General features: G+C 48.5%; 2 long non-coding RNA genes across 2 annotated transcripts; both read right to left on the bottom strand.

Annotated features, from left to right (window-relative positions):
- Positions 1-301: 301 nt before the first annotated feature.
- LOC116982929 lies at positions 302-6,566 on the bottom strand. The gene is made up of 3 exons (XR_004414557.1): positions 6,490-6,566; positions 1,157-1,200; positions 302-363 (listed from the first exon to the last, which is right to left on the bottom strand). It is a non-coding gene; the product is annotated as an uncharacterized LOC116982929 (long non-coding RNA).
- Positions 6,567-7,740: 1,174 nt separating this feature from the next.
- Positions 7,741-10,460, bottom strand: LOC116982928. The gene is made up of 2 exons (XR_004414556.1): positions 10,412-10,460; positions 7,741-7,809 (listed from the first exon to the last, which is right to left on the bottom strand). It is a non-coding gene; the product is annotated as an uncharacterized LOC116982928 (long non-coding RNA).
- Between the last annotated feature and the right edge of the window lie 8,667 nt (positions 10,461-19,127).

Raw genomic sequence — 19,127 nt, 5'->3', positions numbered from 1 at the left:
CTCCAGTGTAGAGGAGGCCACGTCGTGAACACAGGGAAAGGAGCAGAGGGGGAAAAGAAGAGACACTGAGAGAAAGGGAAGAACGCAGTAGAGAGGGAGGGGGAGAGTGGGAGTTGAGTGTTAAAGAAGGGGAGGGAAGAGGGCAAGATACTTTCCACACTTTCTTCTTCACCTCAATCTCTTTGATCATCAAGGCAGAAGAAGTGGTAAGTTTTGGCCTTTTACAGTTAAATAAAAAACTATTTGGGAAAACTTACATCAGTCATACTTTTAAGTCTGCTTTCCAAAGCTTTCCGTGTCTGGCTGAGCTGCTCCTCCAGCAGTGCCAGTGCAGTCAGTAGCTGCTTCTGTTCATCTGTCAACCTAGAATAATAATAATCAATATAATTTTATTAGCCAAGGATGTACAAGGAACTTGCCTTGATGCTTTGCTTGCAAGGATAAAAACATGATATACAGTAGACAATTAAAAATAAAATATTATAATTTAAACATGTGGCTGGCTGTGGCCCAGACAAAATCTGTCCTATACAGGACAAAGCAAGCCATCAGAGTGCAGGAGCAGAGGCAGCACGGTGGTGCAGCAGTACAGCTACGGCCTTACAGCGCCAGAGACCCGGGTTCAATCCTGTAAGGGTGATTGTTGGTCTGCACGGACTCGGTGGGCTGAAAGGCGTGTTTCCACGCTGTACCTCTAAACTAAAGACGATGTTGACCTGTTGCACGCAGCAACCGACGAAGCCCCCCCCCCCCCTCCCCCCCCAGGGTCTGCTGCTACTCCACTCCTGGCTGGAAACGCACAGAATCAGCGTTATACTACTCACAGCTCAGTCACAGGCAAACCTGCTGCCGTGCCACAACCCCAGGGGAATCTTGATGCATCAGCAGATACTGTGGGCTACAACATCAACACCAAAACATTTGCGGCGTGACGTGGCGTGATGACGTATGACGCACGGTGTTTTTTCAAGTGTCACAACATTTTTTTTGTCGCCGCTGTATTTTGAAATGTTCAAAATCTTTTGGCGACAGTGATATGACGCCGGCAGTCACCGAACAAAATTGCCAAGTGGGACAGGCCCTTAAATGAGTTATTTATCTCTATCGTTGTGAGCAGTTGATGCAGTCTGGAAACTGCCGCAGCTCAGCTCTGCACCTTTCCACAGCTGATTCCATTTCCTTCACCTTCTGCAACAACATCTAGGAATAGAAATTAAAAACAAAGTTTATTTGCAAGTTTGGAGGCTTTTTAATTCTACTCGCAGCTACTTATGTCACAACATACACGTCAAAGTTACAAATATGTAATGCAGAAAAGTCACTTTTCCATACTTCATATTTCCTTATGACAGGCCATTTCAGCCCATCAAATCATTGCCAGCTCTCAGAGAATCCCAGTCCTTCACAAATTTTCCTTGAAATTAGTTCCTCACGAATTCCTGTCAATTGCCCGCAGAATCCACCATTCAAGTTAAAGCAAACTTCACTGAACTGTAGCATCTTAACACCTAAAGGATGGGAAATGCAGGCAATTCTCTGCCCAAGTGGCTACGGAGACCAGTCCTTGAGACCAGTTCAACAGCGAGGTGACTGGCCTTAATATTACGGAATTGAGAGTATGGCGTTAAATGTGCTGAGATAAATGGTCTGACTGAGAGGTAGAGCAGTTGAGGGGCAGCATGGTGGTGCAACAGTAGAGTTGCTGCCTCACAGCACCAGAGCCCCAGGTTCGGTCCCGACTACGGGTGCTATCTGAGTTGAATGAATGAATGAAAACTTTATTGTCATTCAAATACACCTAGACACAGTGCACCTTGAACGAAAATTCGTTGCATTTGACTCTCTAAATCAGGTAAATAGTAAAAGTAAAAGTGCTAGGTGCGTCCATAAAAATGCATCATGTGCATGGTTCTGTAAAATAAATATATATAAAAAGTTTTTTAAAAAGTGTCGATATTTTAAAAGTTCTAGCCTCGTTTTTTTTGATTGTTCAGTAATCTTATGGCCTCGGGGATGAAGCTGTTGCAGAACCTGGTTGTCCCGCTCTTCATGCTGCGGTACCTCCTCCCAGAGTTAAGCAGTATAAACAGTCCAAATTGTGGGTGTGTGGGGGCACTGGTAATGCCCTTAGCTCTAATCAGACAGCGCTTGTACCCCATGTCCATGATGGAAGGAAGAGAAGTCCCAATGATTTTTTCCGCTGTCCTCACCACTCTCTGAAGGCACTTCCAGTCCGCAGCTGTACAGCTGCCGCACCACGTAGAGATGCAGCTGGTCATGACCGACTCAATTGTGCTTCTGTAGAAAGTGGCGAGGATGGGAGGGTGGAGGTGTAAACTTCTCAACCTGCGGAGGAAGTACAACCGCTGCTGTGCCCGTTTTGCCAGAGATGTAATGTTTGTGGACCAGTTTAAGGTGTCCGTTATATGCACCCCCAGGAACTTGATCCTTTTCACCTGCTCCACTGCTGCAAAGTTGATGCAAAGTGGAGTGTGACTGGGTTGAATTTTCCTTCTGAAGTCGACGACAATCTCCAACATTCTCCCCATGAGCTCCGTGGACTTTCTCCAGGTGCTCCGGCTTCCACCCACACTCCAAAGACGTACAGGTTTGTTAGCTAAATCTATATAATGAAAACTCTCATCTTGACCACTTCCTGTTGCACTGCATATTGATTTAAGAAAAAACGCTACCACTTACGGCTGTGATTTTTGGCCATCTTACTCAGAGTCCCCATCTGCTGTGCGGGGCCAGAGGATTTTTCCCATCGATGAAAAATAAAAGACTTATTAATGTTTAAAAAATGTTGAGATTCTCTCTCTTGTCAATCACACCATGAAGGCCATACCAGGGACTATAAAACCCGCAGGTGTAGAAGTGCCTCAGTTCTCTGCAAGATGGTGGGGAGCGACAGGTCACAGCTCAGTCTGAGCTGTGAATAACACTGAACACATGTTTACTAAACTGTGAGTGGCTTTACTGACCTGTCAGTGCATTAATGTGGTTTGAAAATGTAGTTTGAAAATGCAGAAGTGTGTTTTGGTTTAAAGACTCTAAAGCTGCCTTGCCTTTGGTTTGAAGACGATAAAGCTGCTTTTGGTTTGAAAACACTAAAGCTGCCTTTGGTTTCAAAACGCGAAAGCTGCCTTTGGTTTCAAAACGCTAAAGCTGCCTTTGGTTTCAAAACACTAAAGCTGACTAAGGTTTGAAAACGCTAAAGCTGCCTAAGGTTTGAAAAAGCTAAAGCCACCTTTGGTTTGAAAACGCTAAAGCCGCCTTTGGTTTGAAAACGCTAAAACATAGAAACATAGAAAATAGGTGCCGGAGGAGGCCATTCGGCCCTTCGAGCCAGCACCGCCATTCATTGTGATCATGGCTGATCATCCATTATCAATAACCCGTACCTGCCTTCTCCCCATATCCCTTGACTCCACTAACCCCTAGAGCTTTATCTAACTCTCTCTTAAATCCACCCAGTGACTTGGCTTCCACTGCCCTCTGTGGCAGGGAATTCCATAAATTGATAACTCTCTGGGTGAAAATGTTTTTTCTCACCTCAGTCTTAAATGACCTCCCCTTTATTCTAAGACCGTGGCCCCTGGTTCTGGACTCGCCCAACATTGGGAACATTTTTCCTGCATCTAGCTTGTCCAGTCATATTATAATTTTATATGTTTCTATAAGATCCAAAGGTCCCATTCGCCTGCCCAATATTATTCCTCGCCTTATGAAAATTTATTTCAGTTCCTTCACCCCCTTACAGTACATCTAGGAGATTGTTTGTGTCTTCCTTAGTGAAGACAGATCCGAAGTACCTATTCAACTCTTCTGCCATTTCCTTGTTGCCCATAATAATTTCACCCTTGTCTGCCTTCAAGGGACCCACATTTGACTTTGCTACGCTTTTTCCCTTAATATATCTAAAGAAGCTTTTACTGTCCTTCTTTATATTCCTGGACAACTTCCCTTCGTACTTCATCTTTTCAGCCCTTATTGCCCGTTTTTTCCCCTTCTATTATCCTATGAAAGTTTCCCAATCCTCTGGCTTCCGGCTACTCTTTGCTGTGTTATACATCTTTTCTTTTAGTTTTATTCTATCCCTGACTTCTCTTGTCACCCACGGTTGCCTCCTACTCCCCTTAGAATCTTTCTTCCTTTTTAGAATGAAATTATCCTGCGTCTTCCGGATTATGCCCAGAAATTCCTGCCATTGCTGTTCCACCTTCATTCCTGCTAGGATCCCTTTCCCGTCTACATTGGCCAGCTCCTCTCTCATGCCTTCATAGTCCCATTTGTTCAAATGCATCACTGCCACTTCCGATTTAACGTTCTCCTTCTCAAATAAAGCCGTCTTTGGTTTCAAAACGCTAAAGCTGCCTTTGGTTTCAAAACGCTAAAACTGCCTTTGGTTTCAAAACACTAAAGCTGACTAAGGTTTGAAAACGCTGAAGCTGCCTAAGGTTTGAAAAAGCTAAAGCCACCTTTGGTTTCAAGACGCTAAAGCCGCCTTTGGTTTCAAAACGCTAAAGCCACCTTTGGTTTGAAAACGCTAAAGCCGCCTTTGGTTTGAAAACGCTAAAGCCGCCTTTGGTTTGAAAACGCTAAAACATAGAAACATAGAAAATAGGTGCCGGAGGAGGCCATTCGGCCCTTCGAGCCAGCACCGCCATTCATTGTTATCATGGCTGATCATCCCCTATCAATAACCCGTACCTGCCTTCTCCCCATATCCCTTGACTCCACTAACCCCTAGAGCTTTATCTAACTCTCTCTTAAATCCACCCAGTGACTTGGCTTCCACTGCCCTCAGTGGCAGGGAATTCCATAAATTCACAACTCTCTGGGTGAAAATGTTTTTTCTCACCTCAGTCTTAAATGACCTCCCCTTTATTCTAAGCCCCTGGTTCTGGACTCGCCCAACATTGGGAACAATTTTCCTGCATCTAGCTTGTCCAGTCATATTATAATTTTATATGTTTCTATAAGATCCAAAGGTCCCATTCGCCTGCCCAATACTATTCTTCGCCTTATGAAAATTTATTTCAGTTCCTTTACCCCCTTACAGTACATCTGGGAGATTGTTTGTGTCTTCCTTAGTGAAGACAGATCCGAAGTACCTATTCAACTCTTCTGCCATTTCCTTGTTGCCCATAATAATTTCACCCGTGTCTGCCTTCAAGGGACCCACATTTGACTTTGCTACGCTTTTTCCCTTAATATATCTAAAGAAGCTTTTACTGTCCTTCTTTATATTCCTGGACAGCTTCCCTTCGTACTTCATCTTTTCAGCTCTTATCGCCCGTTTTGTTTCCTTCTATTGTACTGTTGAGTATGTGATAGAAGTGGTGTTATCTGCCTCCAAGTTAAAGGGGGAGGAGTGTTAGGTATGTGATAATTAGCATATGTAATTAGCATATGTAATGAGTGTCTTGTCATATGTTGTGCAAGTACGCATGTGCGGGAGACTCAAGGTGGCCTCCTGTAGTAAAGAAGCTTGTATGATTACTCCCGTGTCCGAGCCTTTATTCAAGTGTCCGAAGCATCCCGAATACACAACATGTACTATGAAAGTTTCCCAATCCTCTGGCTTCCGGCTACTCTTTGCTGTGTTAACATCTTTTCATTTAGTTTTATTCTATCCCTGACTTCTCTTGCCTTCCCAATTTCCCAATACTAGATCCAGTGTTGCCCTTTCACGTGTGCGGGCCTCCACATACTGTTTAAGAAAACTCTCCTGAACACGTTTGAGGAATTGCACCCCATTTAAATCCTTCACGCTATGATTTCCCCAGTCTATATTGGGAAAGTTAAAATCCCCTACTACAACAACCTTATTTGACCAGCAGCTGTCTGCAATCTCCTGGCACATTTGTTCTTCTAATTCCTGTTGACTATTCGGGGGTCTGTAGTACACCCCCAACAAGGCGATCATCCCTTTCTTGTTCCTCAGCTCCACCCATATAGCCTCACTAAACGAACCGTCCGTAATGTCACCTCTGAACACTGCCGTGACATCCTCCTTACCCAACAATGCAACCCCCCTCCTCTTTTTCCCTCACCCCTGTCTGCCTTGAAGCTCCTGTACCCCGGGAACATTGAGCTGCCAGTCCTGCCCCTCCCTTAAGCAGGTTTCAGTCATGGCTACAAGGTCCCAGTCGCTCGTACCTATCCATGCCCTCAGCTCATCTGCCTTCCCCGTCAGGCCCCTTTACGTGCAGTTTAAACCAACCCTCCTTCCTCGATCTCTGCCTTTCACCTGCCTATTCTGACCGGGGTACTGATTGTGGATGATCAGTCATGATCACATTGCTGGCTTGAAGGGCTGAATGGACCACTCCTGCACCTATGGTCTATTGTCTATTTATCGGTGGTTCAGTGTGACTGGGTGTCCTGTGGGAGGGTGTGTTCAGTACAGAGGTGGGGAGGAGGCAGTGGGGATGGGTGTGACCAGGTGGGGGAAGGGAGTCTGTGTATCCCCGGAGCACGTACCTGGACAGAGTAAAGACATCGATCAAGGAGATGGCCGTTGTTAACTGGTACCAGGCTGTGCCCAACCACCAGTACACCAGGGGTAGAGCTTTTTCTGAAAGAGACAGCAACACAATATTAGACAACGTTGGGCCCCGATGCTTCACATCAGTTGAAGCGGAGAGAGCTCAGATTCTCCAACATAGAACGCACGGACACTGTGGAACCACGTCAGGCTGATAGACCTTCTCCCCTGCAGGGAACACCACAGAAAGTCCACCGCAAGCTGGTGGCAGGAGAACCCAGGGGAGCTTTAGGGAACCTAAGAAAAAATAGGTTGCAGGGATATCAACGGGCAACAGCACTGATGGGGGTACTCCAGAGGCCACGACGGGCCGAATGGCCTCCTTTTGTGTCCAGACTAAATAAACGGGAGATTGTCAATGACATTTCCACCGAGCAGGGAGTATCGGGTCGAGACCCTTCTTCAGACTGAGAGTCAGGGGAAAGGATACAAGTGATATAGACGGTGATGTAGAGAGACATGGAACAAATGAATGAACGATATGCAAAAAAGTAACGATGATGAAGGAAAGGGTCCATTGTTGGTTGGCTGTGGGCTCGGTGTTAACGAATGATAGACAATGAAACTCACCAGGACGACAGTGAAACTAGTACAATGACTAACGATGGGGAGGGACGGATAGAGAGGGTTACTTGAAGTTAGAGAGATCTAAATTTATTGAACATGGGCGACTGCTGATCACAATGCTGTGTGCGAGCTTGGCCACGGTCCACCACCTTACACTACATTTCAAAAGCATCCTCGGTGCCACACAGCTGGGGAAATCTAAAGGAGATCCTATTCTTTCATCACCCCAGTGACCCTGGAGCACAAACCAGGCCTCCCTTAGGTGTTACAACATGACTTCAGTCGGGATCGAGTAACCGAGCATTGACAGTCAGTCGTCTCTTGACTCGATGGTCCTCTGGGCAACTCACCACTCATCTCAGTGAGTGACCCAGTCAGGCTGAGGGAACACACTGGAGTACCAAGCTGGAAGGTGGCTTCCTCCCGCACTGACTGTGGTCCTTAGGCTGCACGAACAACAGAGCACTGGGGACCAGGCCTTGTGCAAACCCTGGGAGTTTAAGGAGAGAGCAGCGCGCTGTACCTCACCATTGGGTCCAGTATCAGCAGGGCACTGGTTGACTGGAGCAAAGTTTTGGGACCATGGACCACAGAAGAGGGAAGATTAGTAATGCAGGTACCTGGAGACAGCAGCGAGATCCAGCCCCACAGCTTGGCAAGGGGAGAGAACAATTCAGAGTACGCCAAACCTGGGGGGTGGGAAAGAAAAGCAAGATGTCAACAAAGCAAACTTCTCTCTCAAGGTTTACAATGTTCGAAGGGTCATGTGTCCCAATGTTTGTGCTGCTGTTCACAAAAGCACCATGCAACTGATCGGCCCACGGCTCAACTGTTAGTGTGCGGGGATCGCTGATCGGTGCCGACTCGGTGGGCCGAAGGGCCTGTTTCCACACTGTATCTCTAAACTAAATTAAAGGAAGGATGTCAAAAGCCTAAGATAGACACAACGTTCTGGAGTAACTCAGCGGGTCAGGCAGCATCTCTGTCTGAAAAAGGATGGGTGATGTTTCGGGCGGGGACCCTTCTTCAGACTTCAAGCCGAAGAATTGATTTAGAGAGTGTCTAGAATTACAGTAAAGAGTAATTTGGAAAAGTTAGGAGTCCTCTCGGAACAGAGAAGGTAAAAGAGATGACCTATCAAACGTTGAAGATTGTAGCAGGGTTTTACACGAGAAAGGATTTGCTATTGAGGGATCAATAAACAGAGGTCACAGCATCAATACTGACAGGATCCAACATATTCTCTCCAAAACGCTGCAGGAAGTGGATTCATTCATGATTTTATGCGGATGGATACACAGGGAGTTGCTGCTGATACAACCATATAACATATAACCATATAACCATATAACAATTACAGCACGGAAACAGGCCATCTCGACCCTTCTAGTCCGTGCCGAACACATAATCTCCCCTAGTCCCATATACCTGCGCTCAGACCATAACCCTCCATTCCTTTCCCATCCATATAACTATCCAATTTATTTTTAAATGAGAAAAACGAACCTACCTCCACCACCTTCACTGGAAGCTCATTACACACAGCTACCACTCTCTGAGTAAAGAAGTTCCCCCTCATGTTACCCCTAAACTTCAGTCCCTTAATTCTCAAGTCATGTCCCCTTCTTTGAATCTTCCCTACTCTCAGTGGGAAAAGCTTTTCTACGTCAACTCTGTCTATCCCTCTCATCATTTTAAAAACCTCTATCAAGTCCCCCCTTAACCTTCTGCGCTCCAAAGAATAAAGCCCTAACTTGTTCAACCTTTCTCTGTAACTTAGTTGCTGAAACCCAGGCAACATTCTAGTAAATCTCCTCTGTACTCTCTCTATTTTGTTGACACCCTTCCTATAATTAGGCGACCAAAATTGTACACCATTCTCCAGAATTGGCCTCATCAATGCCTTGTACAATTTTAACATTACATCCCAACTTCTATACTCAATGCTCTGATTTATAAAGGCCAGCACACCAAAAGCTTTCTTTACCACCCTATCTACATGAGATTCCACTTTCAGGGAACTGTGCACAGTTATTCCCAGACCCCTCTGTTCACCTACATTCTTCAATTCCCTACCATTTACCATGTACGTCCTATTTTGATTTGTCCTGCCAAGATGTAGCACCTCACACTTATCAGCATTAAACTCCATCTGCCATCTTTCAGCCCACTCTTCCAACTGGCATAAATCTCTCTGTAGACTTTGAAACTCTACTTCATTACCCGCAACCCCACCTATCTTAGTATCATCTGCATACTTACTAATCCAATTTACCACGCCATCGTCCAGATCCAACCTGGAGATTGCAATGGAACGATGCTCTTTAGCAGAAGCTGCATCACTTTCCACACCTTGCTGAACAGGCGCTATGCAGTGGGAGTTTGTGTCGTCAAATGGCAGGTGTGTGTGTGTGAAAGTGTGTGTGTGTGTGTGTGAGTGTGTGTGTGAGAGTGTGAGTGTGTGTGTGTGTGTGTGAGTGAATGGCGATTAGCTGCCCCAATTAATAGCTCAGTCTCCCTGATGTAAATCTACAATCCTGTACAACACGTTCAGCTCCTGCGCAGTGTCAGTCCACGGCCCACTCATCCACCCACAGTCCACCTCACTAACAGCCCCTCACCTGCCCCAGTAATGGATCCCTCACACCCCACCAACTCCATGTACCCTCCCAACCGTCAGCCTGCTTACATGTCCCTCGCCCCCTTCCCAGTAACAGCACATACACCCACCCCATGTCTCGATACCTGCGATGTCTCGATACCCCCCCCCCCCCAACATCCTCCACTCACCCCTTTCCTGTCCGCCTCCCAGCACCCGGCAGCTGTGCGATGATCGCTGGTCAGCGTGGACTCGTTGGGCCAAAGGGCTCGTTTCCAACTAAAACTGAGATACTGCAGCACGAGTCTCCGACGTGCACCAGTCATCGCGGTACTTTAAACCAAGGAGAAGGCCTTAACCAGTCTGTTGGAGGGAAGGGTTAAGGCTTTAAGAACACTGATGTCAAAAGATCATAAGTGATAGGAGGAGAATTAGGCCATTCGGCCCATCAAGTCTACTCCGACATTCCATCATGGCAGAACTATCTCTCCCTCCTGACCCCATTCTCCTGCGTTCTCCCCGTAACCCCTGTACTAATGAAGAATCTGTCTATCTCTGCCTTAAATATATCGACTGACTTGGCCTCTACAGCCTTTAGTGGCAATGAATTCCACTAATTCACCAGCGTCTGACTAAAGAAATGTGCCGGTGCCCTGCTTCCACCCCCCGCGCTGCCGTCCCCGGACACGTACCGACGGGCTCCTGCCAGCCGTTGCTGCTGCCGAGGTGCAGAGAGCGCTGAGAGCGCTTGGCCTCTGCAGCGTCAGCAGCGGCCTCTGCAGTCCGTCTGTCTTTTTATTATTTTTGTCTCGTTTCTATGTAGTTTTTATTATTTTTTTTTGTCGGGGTATGTGTGTGGGCGGGTGGGGGTGGGGGGAGGATCTTTAAAATCTTTCCCCTGCACGGGAGACCCGACCTTTTCTTTGTCGGGTCTCCGTTGTCGTTGGGGCTGGGCAACGTGGAGCGGCCTCCAGCAAGAACGACCTGGGGCTCCAGTTGCGGAGCTGCGGACTACTCACCATCACGGGGCTGGCCGAGTCTGGAGCGGGTGGAGCTGTGGTGGAGCGCTGCAGCGACCCGACCCCCGGAGTTTCGGAGGCTACAACCGCGGGTCTGGCGGACGGCAACACCGGAAGCCCGCGGGTCCCTGGTGGGAGACCGCTTTTCGGGGCTTCCGCAGCGGCGACTTCTCCCGACCGAGTTGCGGGGTTGAAGAGCAGCTGGAGCGGGTACGTACCATCGCCCCGCGCGGCTTGGAATGGCTGCGGGACTTTGCGAGCGCACGCCGGGGGCTCTAACACCAAGACCCGGTGCGCGACCTTGCATCACCCGGCGTGGCTTTAATGGCCGCGGGACAATCACCATCGCCCGCCGGGGGCTTTGACTTTGACTCTGACATCCGGGGGGAGTGCAGGGGAGAGATAAGTTTTTGCCTTCCATCACAGCGATGTGATGGATGTATGTGTAAATTGTGTTGTGTCTCGGGTCTTTTTCGTTTTGTATGTATGGCTGCAGAAACGACATTTCGTTTGGACCTCAACGGGGTCCAAATGACAAATAAATTGTATTGTATTGTATTGTATTGTATTGTATTGAGGAGTTGCTGACGTTGCTGATGTGGCTACTCAGACTGTTGACTGAACTGTTGGACGGTGAACGTTTGACACCAGGCACAGGTCCCGGCCTCTTGCTTGTACAACCTGAAATGATAAAGGGCAATGATTTAGGACGGAGGCAGACCAGGACTGCGAAAGAGAAGCAAAAAAGTAACGATGATAAAGGAAACTGGCAATTGTTAGCCATTTGCTAAATGAGAATGAGAAGCTGGTGCGACTTAGGTAGGGGAGGGATGGAGAGAGTCGCTTGTCAGAGCTAGGAAAGGGGGGGGGGGGGGAAGAAGATTGTTTCACACGGGGAAGTAATATCATGATTCTCTCTCTCCCTCTCCCCCTCCTCAAGGAACTGCGGATGCTGGTTTATAACAAAAAGTCACAAAGTGCTGGAGTAACTCAGCGGGTCAGACAGCGCCTGTTCACGTTCCCTCCAACATCCCTCATGAGCCCATCAACCGAATGGCTTGATCAACAACTTATTGGCACGGCAACCCTGCCTTTGGCCTATGGAAGTTATACCCTACATCCAATCATCCTCCACCTGAGATTCCAAGCAGGAAAGAATAGGCTGTTGGAACTTTCCTTGAGGTTTTGTTTAGAAGTTTTTCCTGTAGGGAAAGGTTCAGTTGGGGTTGGGGGGAGGGAGGAATGGGCGGGAGGGAGGGAGGCGATTGGGAGGGGAGGCCGTGCTGCAGGAGGAGAGGGAAGGGGGGGTGGGGGGAAAGTTGGACTTGTGATACACAGCTCCCTGAGTGAGGTACGAGGGTGGAGGCCGCATCTTTACTGTTAGAAAGGAGCATAGCTTAGAGAGGAAAGAACGAGAGGGAGAGGGGGGGAACGAGACAAGAGAGAGTTAGAGAGACATACCTGCGGGAGTCTCCATGTAAGAGGGAACACCGGATTTGGTGGAGCTGCCGCTGCAGCTGGAGGCGTCGTCGTTGTGCTGGTTGTAGCCGTTGGTGGCCAGACGGGGACTGAGGTGGATGCTATGAGAATGCAGGGTGACTTGGACAGGTTGGGTGTGTGGGCAGATGCATAACAGATGCAGTTTAACGTGGATAAATGTGAGGTTATCCACTTTGGTCACAAAAACAGGAAGGCAGATTATCTAAATGCTGTCAAGTTGGGAAAAGGGGAAGTACAACGGGATCTGGGGGTCCTTGTTCATCAGTCAATGAAAGTAACCATGCAGATACAACAGGCAGTGATGAAAGCAAATGGCATGTTGGCCTTCATAACAAGAGTAGTTGAATATTGGAGCAAAGAGGTCCTTCTGCAGTTGTACAGGGCCCTAGTGAGACCATACCTGGAGTATTGTGTGGAGTTTTGATCTCTAAATTTGAGGAAGGACATTCTTGCTATTGAGGGAGTGCAACGTAGGTTCACAGGGTTAATTCCCGGGATGACGGGACTGTCATATGCTGAGAGAATGGAGCGGCTGGGCTTGTATACTCTGGAATTTAGAGTTGTCTGTCTGTGGAATTCTCTGCCTCAGAGGGCGGTGGAGGCCGGTTCACTGGATACTTTCAAGAGAGAGCAAGATAGGGCTCTTGAAGACAGAGGAGTTAGGGAATATGGGGAGAAGGCAGGAACTGGGTACTGATTGTGGAAGATCAGCCATGATCACATTGAATGGTGGTGCTGGCTTGAAGTGCCGAATAGTCTACTCCTGCACCTATTATTGGGGAATCTACAACTAGGGGACAGAGGCGTGGGTGACAGGAGAATGATTTTACGGGCAACCTGAGGGGCAACCTTTCCAACAGAGAGTGGAGGGGACATGGAACGAACTGCCAGAGGAGGTGATTTACAGTGTTTAAACGATGTTTGGTGAGGGATATGGATTGGAAAGGTTTAGAGGGATATGGGCCAAACACAGGCAAATGGGAGCAGCCTGGGAAGGCTCCTTTGTCAGCATGGACGAGGAGTAGGGCTGAATGGCCTGTTTCTCTGTTTTATGTCTCTTTCAATGGAGGGTCGGTGACCTGACACATTAATGGGGTCAGACCTGGAAAGCCTACAACGCGTCTCCCGTTTTCATTTCGGACTTCCAGCATCTGCGCGTTTTGCTTTTCAACCGGCTAGCGCCAGCCAACACCAGCTACAGGGCCAACACTGCTTCCACTCAACATGCGAGGCTGTGCCCAAACAGCAGATAACATCTCAGACAACACAAGGCACAGGCCACGTGACAACTGGCAAAGATTCCCACAACACTGCATCTCAGTTTAGCTCAGTTTATTTCAGAGATACAGCGTGGAAACTAGGCCCTTCCGCTCACCAAGTCCATGCCGACCAGCGATCCCCACACATTAACACTACCCCACACAGGCTGGGGTCAATTTACACGTATACCAAGCCAATTAATCTACAAACCCCTACGTCTTTGGAGTGTGGGAGGAAACCAAATATCTCAGAGACAACCCACGCGGTCACGGGGAGAACGTACAAACTCCATACAGACAGCGCCTGTAGTCAGGATGGAACCCGGGTCTCTGGCACTGTAAGGCAGCAACTCTACCGCTGTGCCACCATTCACAGAAATATACACGGCAGAGCTTCGTTTCAGAGCACTGTTCCCTCCAGCTCACAATTGCCCTGGCTTCCTGGCATCTGATGACGGGGCAGAGCATTTTGTGGGCAGCAATCATCAAAAATGGGCATCATCAGAACGGATGGGAGAGTAACCACACACACAGCAAGTCTCTGGATACAGCATGTGGCAGGCCAATTGTTTGATTAATAGAACGATCATCAACTGTGATGTGGAGACGATGTTTCCACTAGTGGGAGAGTCTAGGACCCGAGGTCATAGCCTCGGAATTAAAAGACGTTCCTTTAGGAAGGAGATAAGGAGGTATTTCTTCAGTCAGAGGGGAGTAAATTTGTGGAATGCATTGCCACAGAAGGCTGTGGAGGCCTTCAATGGATATTATTAAGGCAGAGATAGGTAGATTCTTGATTGGTACGGGTGTAAGGAGTTATGGGGAGGAAATGGGGTTCAGACAAAGAGATAGATCAGCCATGATTGAATGGCGAAGTAGACTTGATGGGCCGAATGGCCTAATTCTTCTCCAATCACGTATGAACTAATGAAACTGGGGTACTGTCCAATTCACCTCCACCCCATTGTGCACATTGGACAGTCTCTGGAACTGATGCACTACAATGCTGAGAACTATATTCTGCACTCTGTATCTTCCCCTTTGCTCGACCTATTGAACTTGATTTGGCTTGATTGTATTGATGAATATTTTGTATCTGATTTGATTGGATAGCTTACAAAACAAAGCTTTTCACTGTACGCCAGCACATGTAACAATACTAAAGTGAAACCTGAGGTACAGAAAGGATCCAGGAGCCTTGGCCCATCGAGTCCATGCTGACCATCAATCTCCCTTTTATACTAGTTCTATGTTCATTAGTTCATATGTTCAAGGAGCAGAATTGCCATTCGGCCCATCATTTACTACACCGTTGAATCATGGCTGATCTATCTTTCCCCATCAGCTCCATTCTCCCGCCTTCTCCCCATAACCCCAAAGCAACCTCCTTTTCACATCCACTCCCTTACACACTAGGGACAATTTACAGAGGCCAATAAAGCTTCAAATCCACACGTCTTTGGGACTAGTTATAACTAGCTGTATCAAGTGTCTAACACATGGCCACCTGCGCCCGCTGCCTGAACGGAAGATAGTCACAAATGCTTGAACAATCACGAATCCCCCTGCCCCTCGCTCTTCCCCCACTGACCAGTAAACCCATTCCATTTCCATAATTTCTCCAGTTTCTTTGAGAAGTTTCACCGGATCTGCTTCCTTCTGTGTTTCAGAGCAAATGTGACCAAAATCCAAGAAACCCAGAGGCAGCGCTGGTTGTTTCCTATCACTTGAGAGTTTAGGTACAGTGCGGAAACAAGCCTTCGACCCAACGAGTCCACACCGACCAGCAATCCCCGCACATTAACTCTACCCTACACACACTAGGGACAATTTTACATTTATACAAAGCCAATTAACCAACAAGTCTGTATGTCTTTGGAGCTTGGGAGGAAACGGAAGATCTTGGAGAAAACCCACGCGGTCTCGAGGAGAACATACAAACTCTGTAAATACAGCACCTGTAGTCGGGGTCGAACCCTGGTCTCTGACGCTGCAAGCGCTGTAAGGCAGCAACTCTACACTGCGCCACCGTTCCACCCTTTTAAACCTGCACCGTCAACACAGTGACCTTGTCGTCCTTACTCATGACTTCTCCTCACTCACTATCCTTTGCAATTTTACACGTCTCCCCCAACCCCTCCTACTCACCCCCACCGGCCTGTCCACATGGCTTGTGTAGGAAGGAACTGCAGATGCTGCTTTACACCAAAGATGGACACAAAATGCTGGAGAAACTCAGCGGGACAGGCATCATCACTGAAGCGAAGGAATGGGTGACGTTTCCTGTCGAGATCCTTCTTCAGACTGATGTCAGGGAGATATCCTTATCTATACACTTATAGATTTCCTTGTCTTTACACTTCCTTATCTATGTACCCCCCACTCCCCTGATATCTGTCTGAAAAGAGTCTAAACCAGAAACGTCACCCATTCCTTCTCTCCAGAGATGCTGCCTGTCCTGTTGAGTTACTCCAGCATTTTGTGTCTATCTAAGACAATACAGAGACCAGACAATTCAACTGGAACCAAGTGGAGCTTTACAGCCCCCACCTGACTGTGAGCCCATAAACAAGGCTTCCTCAACAGTCTAAAGGGCCTGTCCCACTTACGCTATTTTTTTCGGCGACTGCCGGCACCCGTCATAGTCCCAGCAGGTCGCCAAAAATGTTCAACACGGTGAAGATCCAGCAGCGACCAGGAAAAGGTACGACTCTTTGGACGACTATTCACGACCATACAGGCGTCACGTGTCGACAGGTCTGGAGCCATGGGAGGGAGAGGCTGAGGCTGCGGTCTGGGGGAGGTTCTTGCCCCAGGTCCCGCTCCTCTCCCTGCCCACGGGCTCGGAGCAGCAGCCCCCGGACCCCACACCGGCTCGAACCCCAGCCCAGGGCCCGGAGCCGCACTCAGGGCCCAGACAGTGTCTGTGTCTGCTCCCCAGTGACCAAAGCCCGGGCCCGGCTACAACCCCGAGGCTCGGCCCACACCAGGCATCTTCCTTCACCTTCCCTCTTCTTTCCCCTCTCCTCCTCCCTCAATCACCTCTCCCTCCCTCAGTCACTCCCTTCCTCCCTCCATAACCCCTCTCCCTGCCTGCCTGCTTCCCCCACTCCTCACCTCTACCCTATCCCACCCCACACGATGTTTAATGTCAATGAGATTCGGATTCCCTGTGTGACGTTATTGTGAATGAAAACGGGAGAATTAGAATGAAACAGATTTTGTTTAGAATTTGATGTCAATGAGATTCGGGATTCCATCGTGATGTCATTGACAGGCAGGGCAAGTGGAAGCGGCTTTAAAAGTAGTTTTTGTAAAGTTACAAATGGCAATAATTTGTACAATACGTCTTTAAAGTGTGCAGTTGGTTCATTCAGCGGTGCGGCGCCCCTGGGCTCTGACAGCGCTGCCGTGGGTCGGTGTTTAAGGGGAGGCAGTCAAGGGGGTGAGGCTGGGAGCCGCCCCCGTCCGCAGGGCCCCCGGCGCCGGGAGGAGCGGTCACCTGTGCGGGGCCAGCGACCGACACGACAGACAGACTCACCGAGTGATGGTCCATGCGGGGTCCGAGCAGCAGAAGCTTCGCCGCGGCGCCGGGAACAAGGAGCGGGAGCGTGGCCACTTCACCCACTCCCCTTCTGGTCGTCACCCGTCCCCGCCGCACCTAGAGTATAATATAGTATAGTAGATGATGGTAGGGTAGAGTATAGCTGAGCTGAGCAGAGCAGACACCAGACACGACCTCCTCCAACGCCGTCTGTCTGTGTCTGTGTCTATGTCCCGCCCCCGGTGCCGCTGCCCATTGTCTGCATCGTTCAAAATGCTACATTCTAGAGTGTTAGTTTGTGTCGCGGCTCCACCCCACCGGGGGGTGGGGACAGGAACCGTGACAACTGCGGCACCACCACCCCCACGTTCCAACCAGCAACCCCCTCCCTGATACCCACCTCCACACAATAGCCTCACTCTGACTATAAAAGATGAAATAGTGACACATTTGGGTAGCAGTAGCAGGATCGGTCAGAGTTCTTTGAGGATGTAACTAGGAAAATGGACAAGGGAGAGCCAGTGGATGGAGTGTACCTGGACTTTCAGAAAGTATTTGACAAGGTCCCACATAGGAGATTAGTGGGCAAAATTGGAGCGCATGGTATTGGGGGTAGGGTACTGACATGGATAGAAAATTGGTTGGCAGACAGGAAACAAAGAATAGGGATAACTAGTGGGATACCGCAAGGCTCGGCGCTGGGACTGCAGCTATTTACTATATGCATTAATGATTCAGATGAAGGGATTAAAAGTAACATTAGCAAATTTACAGATGACAGAAAGCTGGGTGGCAGTGTGAACTGTGAGGAAGATGCTATGAGAATGCAGGGTGGACTTGGACAGGTTGGGTGAGTGGGCAGATGCATGGCAGATGCAATTTAATGTGGATAATGAGAGGTTATCCACTTTAGTAGCAAAAACAGAAAGGAAGATTATTATCTAAATGGTGTCAAGTTGGGAAAAGGGGAAGTACGACGAGACCTGGGGGTCCTTGTTCATCAGTCACTGAAAGTAAGTATGTAGGTAGAGCAGGAAGTGAAGAAAGCGAATTGCATGATAGCCTTCATAACAAGATAAGTTGTGTATAGGAGCAAAGAGGTCCTTCTGCAGCTGTACTAGTGAGACCATACCTAGTAAGTAAGTAAGTAAGTAAATTTTATTTATTTAGCACGTACCTGGAGAATTGTGTGCAGTTTTGGTCTCCAAATTTGAGTAAGGACATCCTTGCTATTGAGAGAGTGCAGCGTAGGGTCACCAGGTTAATTCCTGGGATAGCATATGTTGATAGAATGGAGCATCTGGGCTTGCATACTCTGGAATTTAGAAGAATGAGAGGGGATCTTATTGAAACATATCCATGTCCGACTTTCACAACCTAATTGCCGACCTCTGCCGAGTTTGCCCTTGACTCATACTCGCAGCATGGTCGCCACTAGGTCGTAGGAGGTCTTTGTACCTCTTCCTCATGCTCACGAGTAAAAAAAAAGGTCGGCATGGAACAAATGGATATTTTTTACTCGTGGGCAGGACGTGGTAGATAGTGGTAGATAGTGGTAGGTAGTCGTAGGTCGGTAACTGGTCCGAGAATAAAAATGCAAACATGATATAATTTTATCATGTGATCAATCAATACAATACAATCAGTTTTATTCGTCACTTGCACATAAATTGCAAGTGAAATGGATTTGCCAACAGCGGTACAATGAAAAAGAACACACAAACACACAATAAAAATTTAACACAAACATCCACCACAGCATTCACCACTGTGGTGGAAGGCACAAAATTTGGCCAGTCCTCCTCCATTTCCCCGCATGGTCGGGACCTCAACCCTGCGCAGCCGTCGCTGTGGGCGTCCACATGTGCAGGACGGAGTCGGAGCTTCTTCTTCTCCCGGGTCCCCAGCGAGGGATCCCAGGCTGCGGACACCGTGCCAGCTGGAGCTCTGCAGACCACGGCTTCAGGCTGCCGCGGGCCAGCGAACGGAGCTCTCCCCTCCGGCGAGCCCCAGCGAGGGCACGCCCGCTCCACGCCGAAAGTCCGCGCTGCGCCCGCAGCTGAAGCGTCTCCGGGAAAGGCCGCAC

This window comes from Amblyraja radiata, chromosome 17 (assembly GCF_010909765.2).
Source record: "Amblyraja radiata isolate CabotCenter1 chromosome 17, sAmbRad1.1.pri, whole genome shotgun sequence".
In the NCBI taxonomy this organism is placed as follows: domain Eukaryota; kingdom Metazoa; phylum Chordata; class Chondrichthyes; order Rajiformes; family Rajidae; genus Amblyraja; species Amblyraja radiata.
Note: the sequence above shows the minus strand (reverse complement) of the source record. Positions and strands in the feature narration are given on the sequence as shown.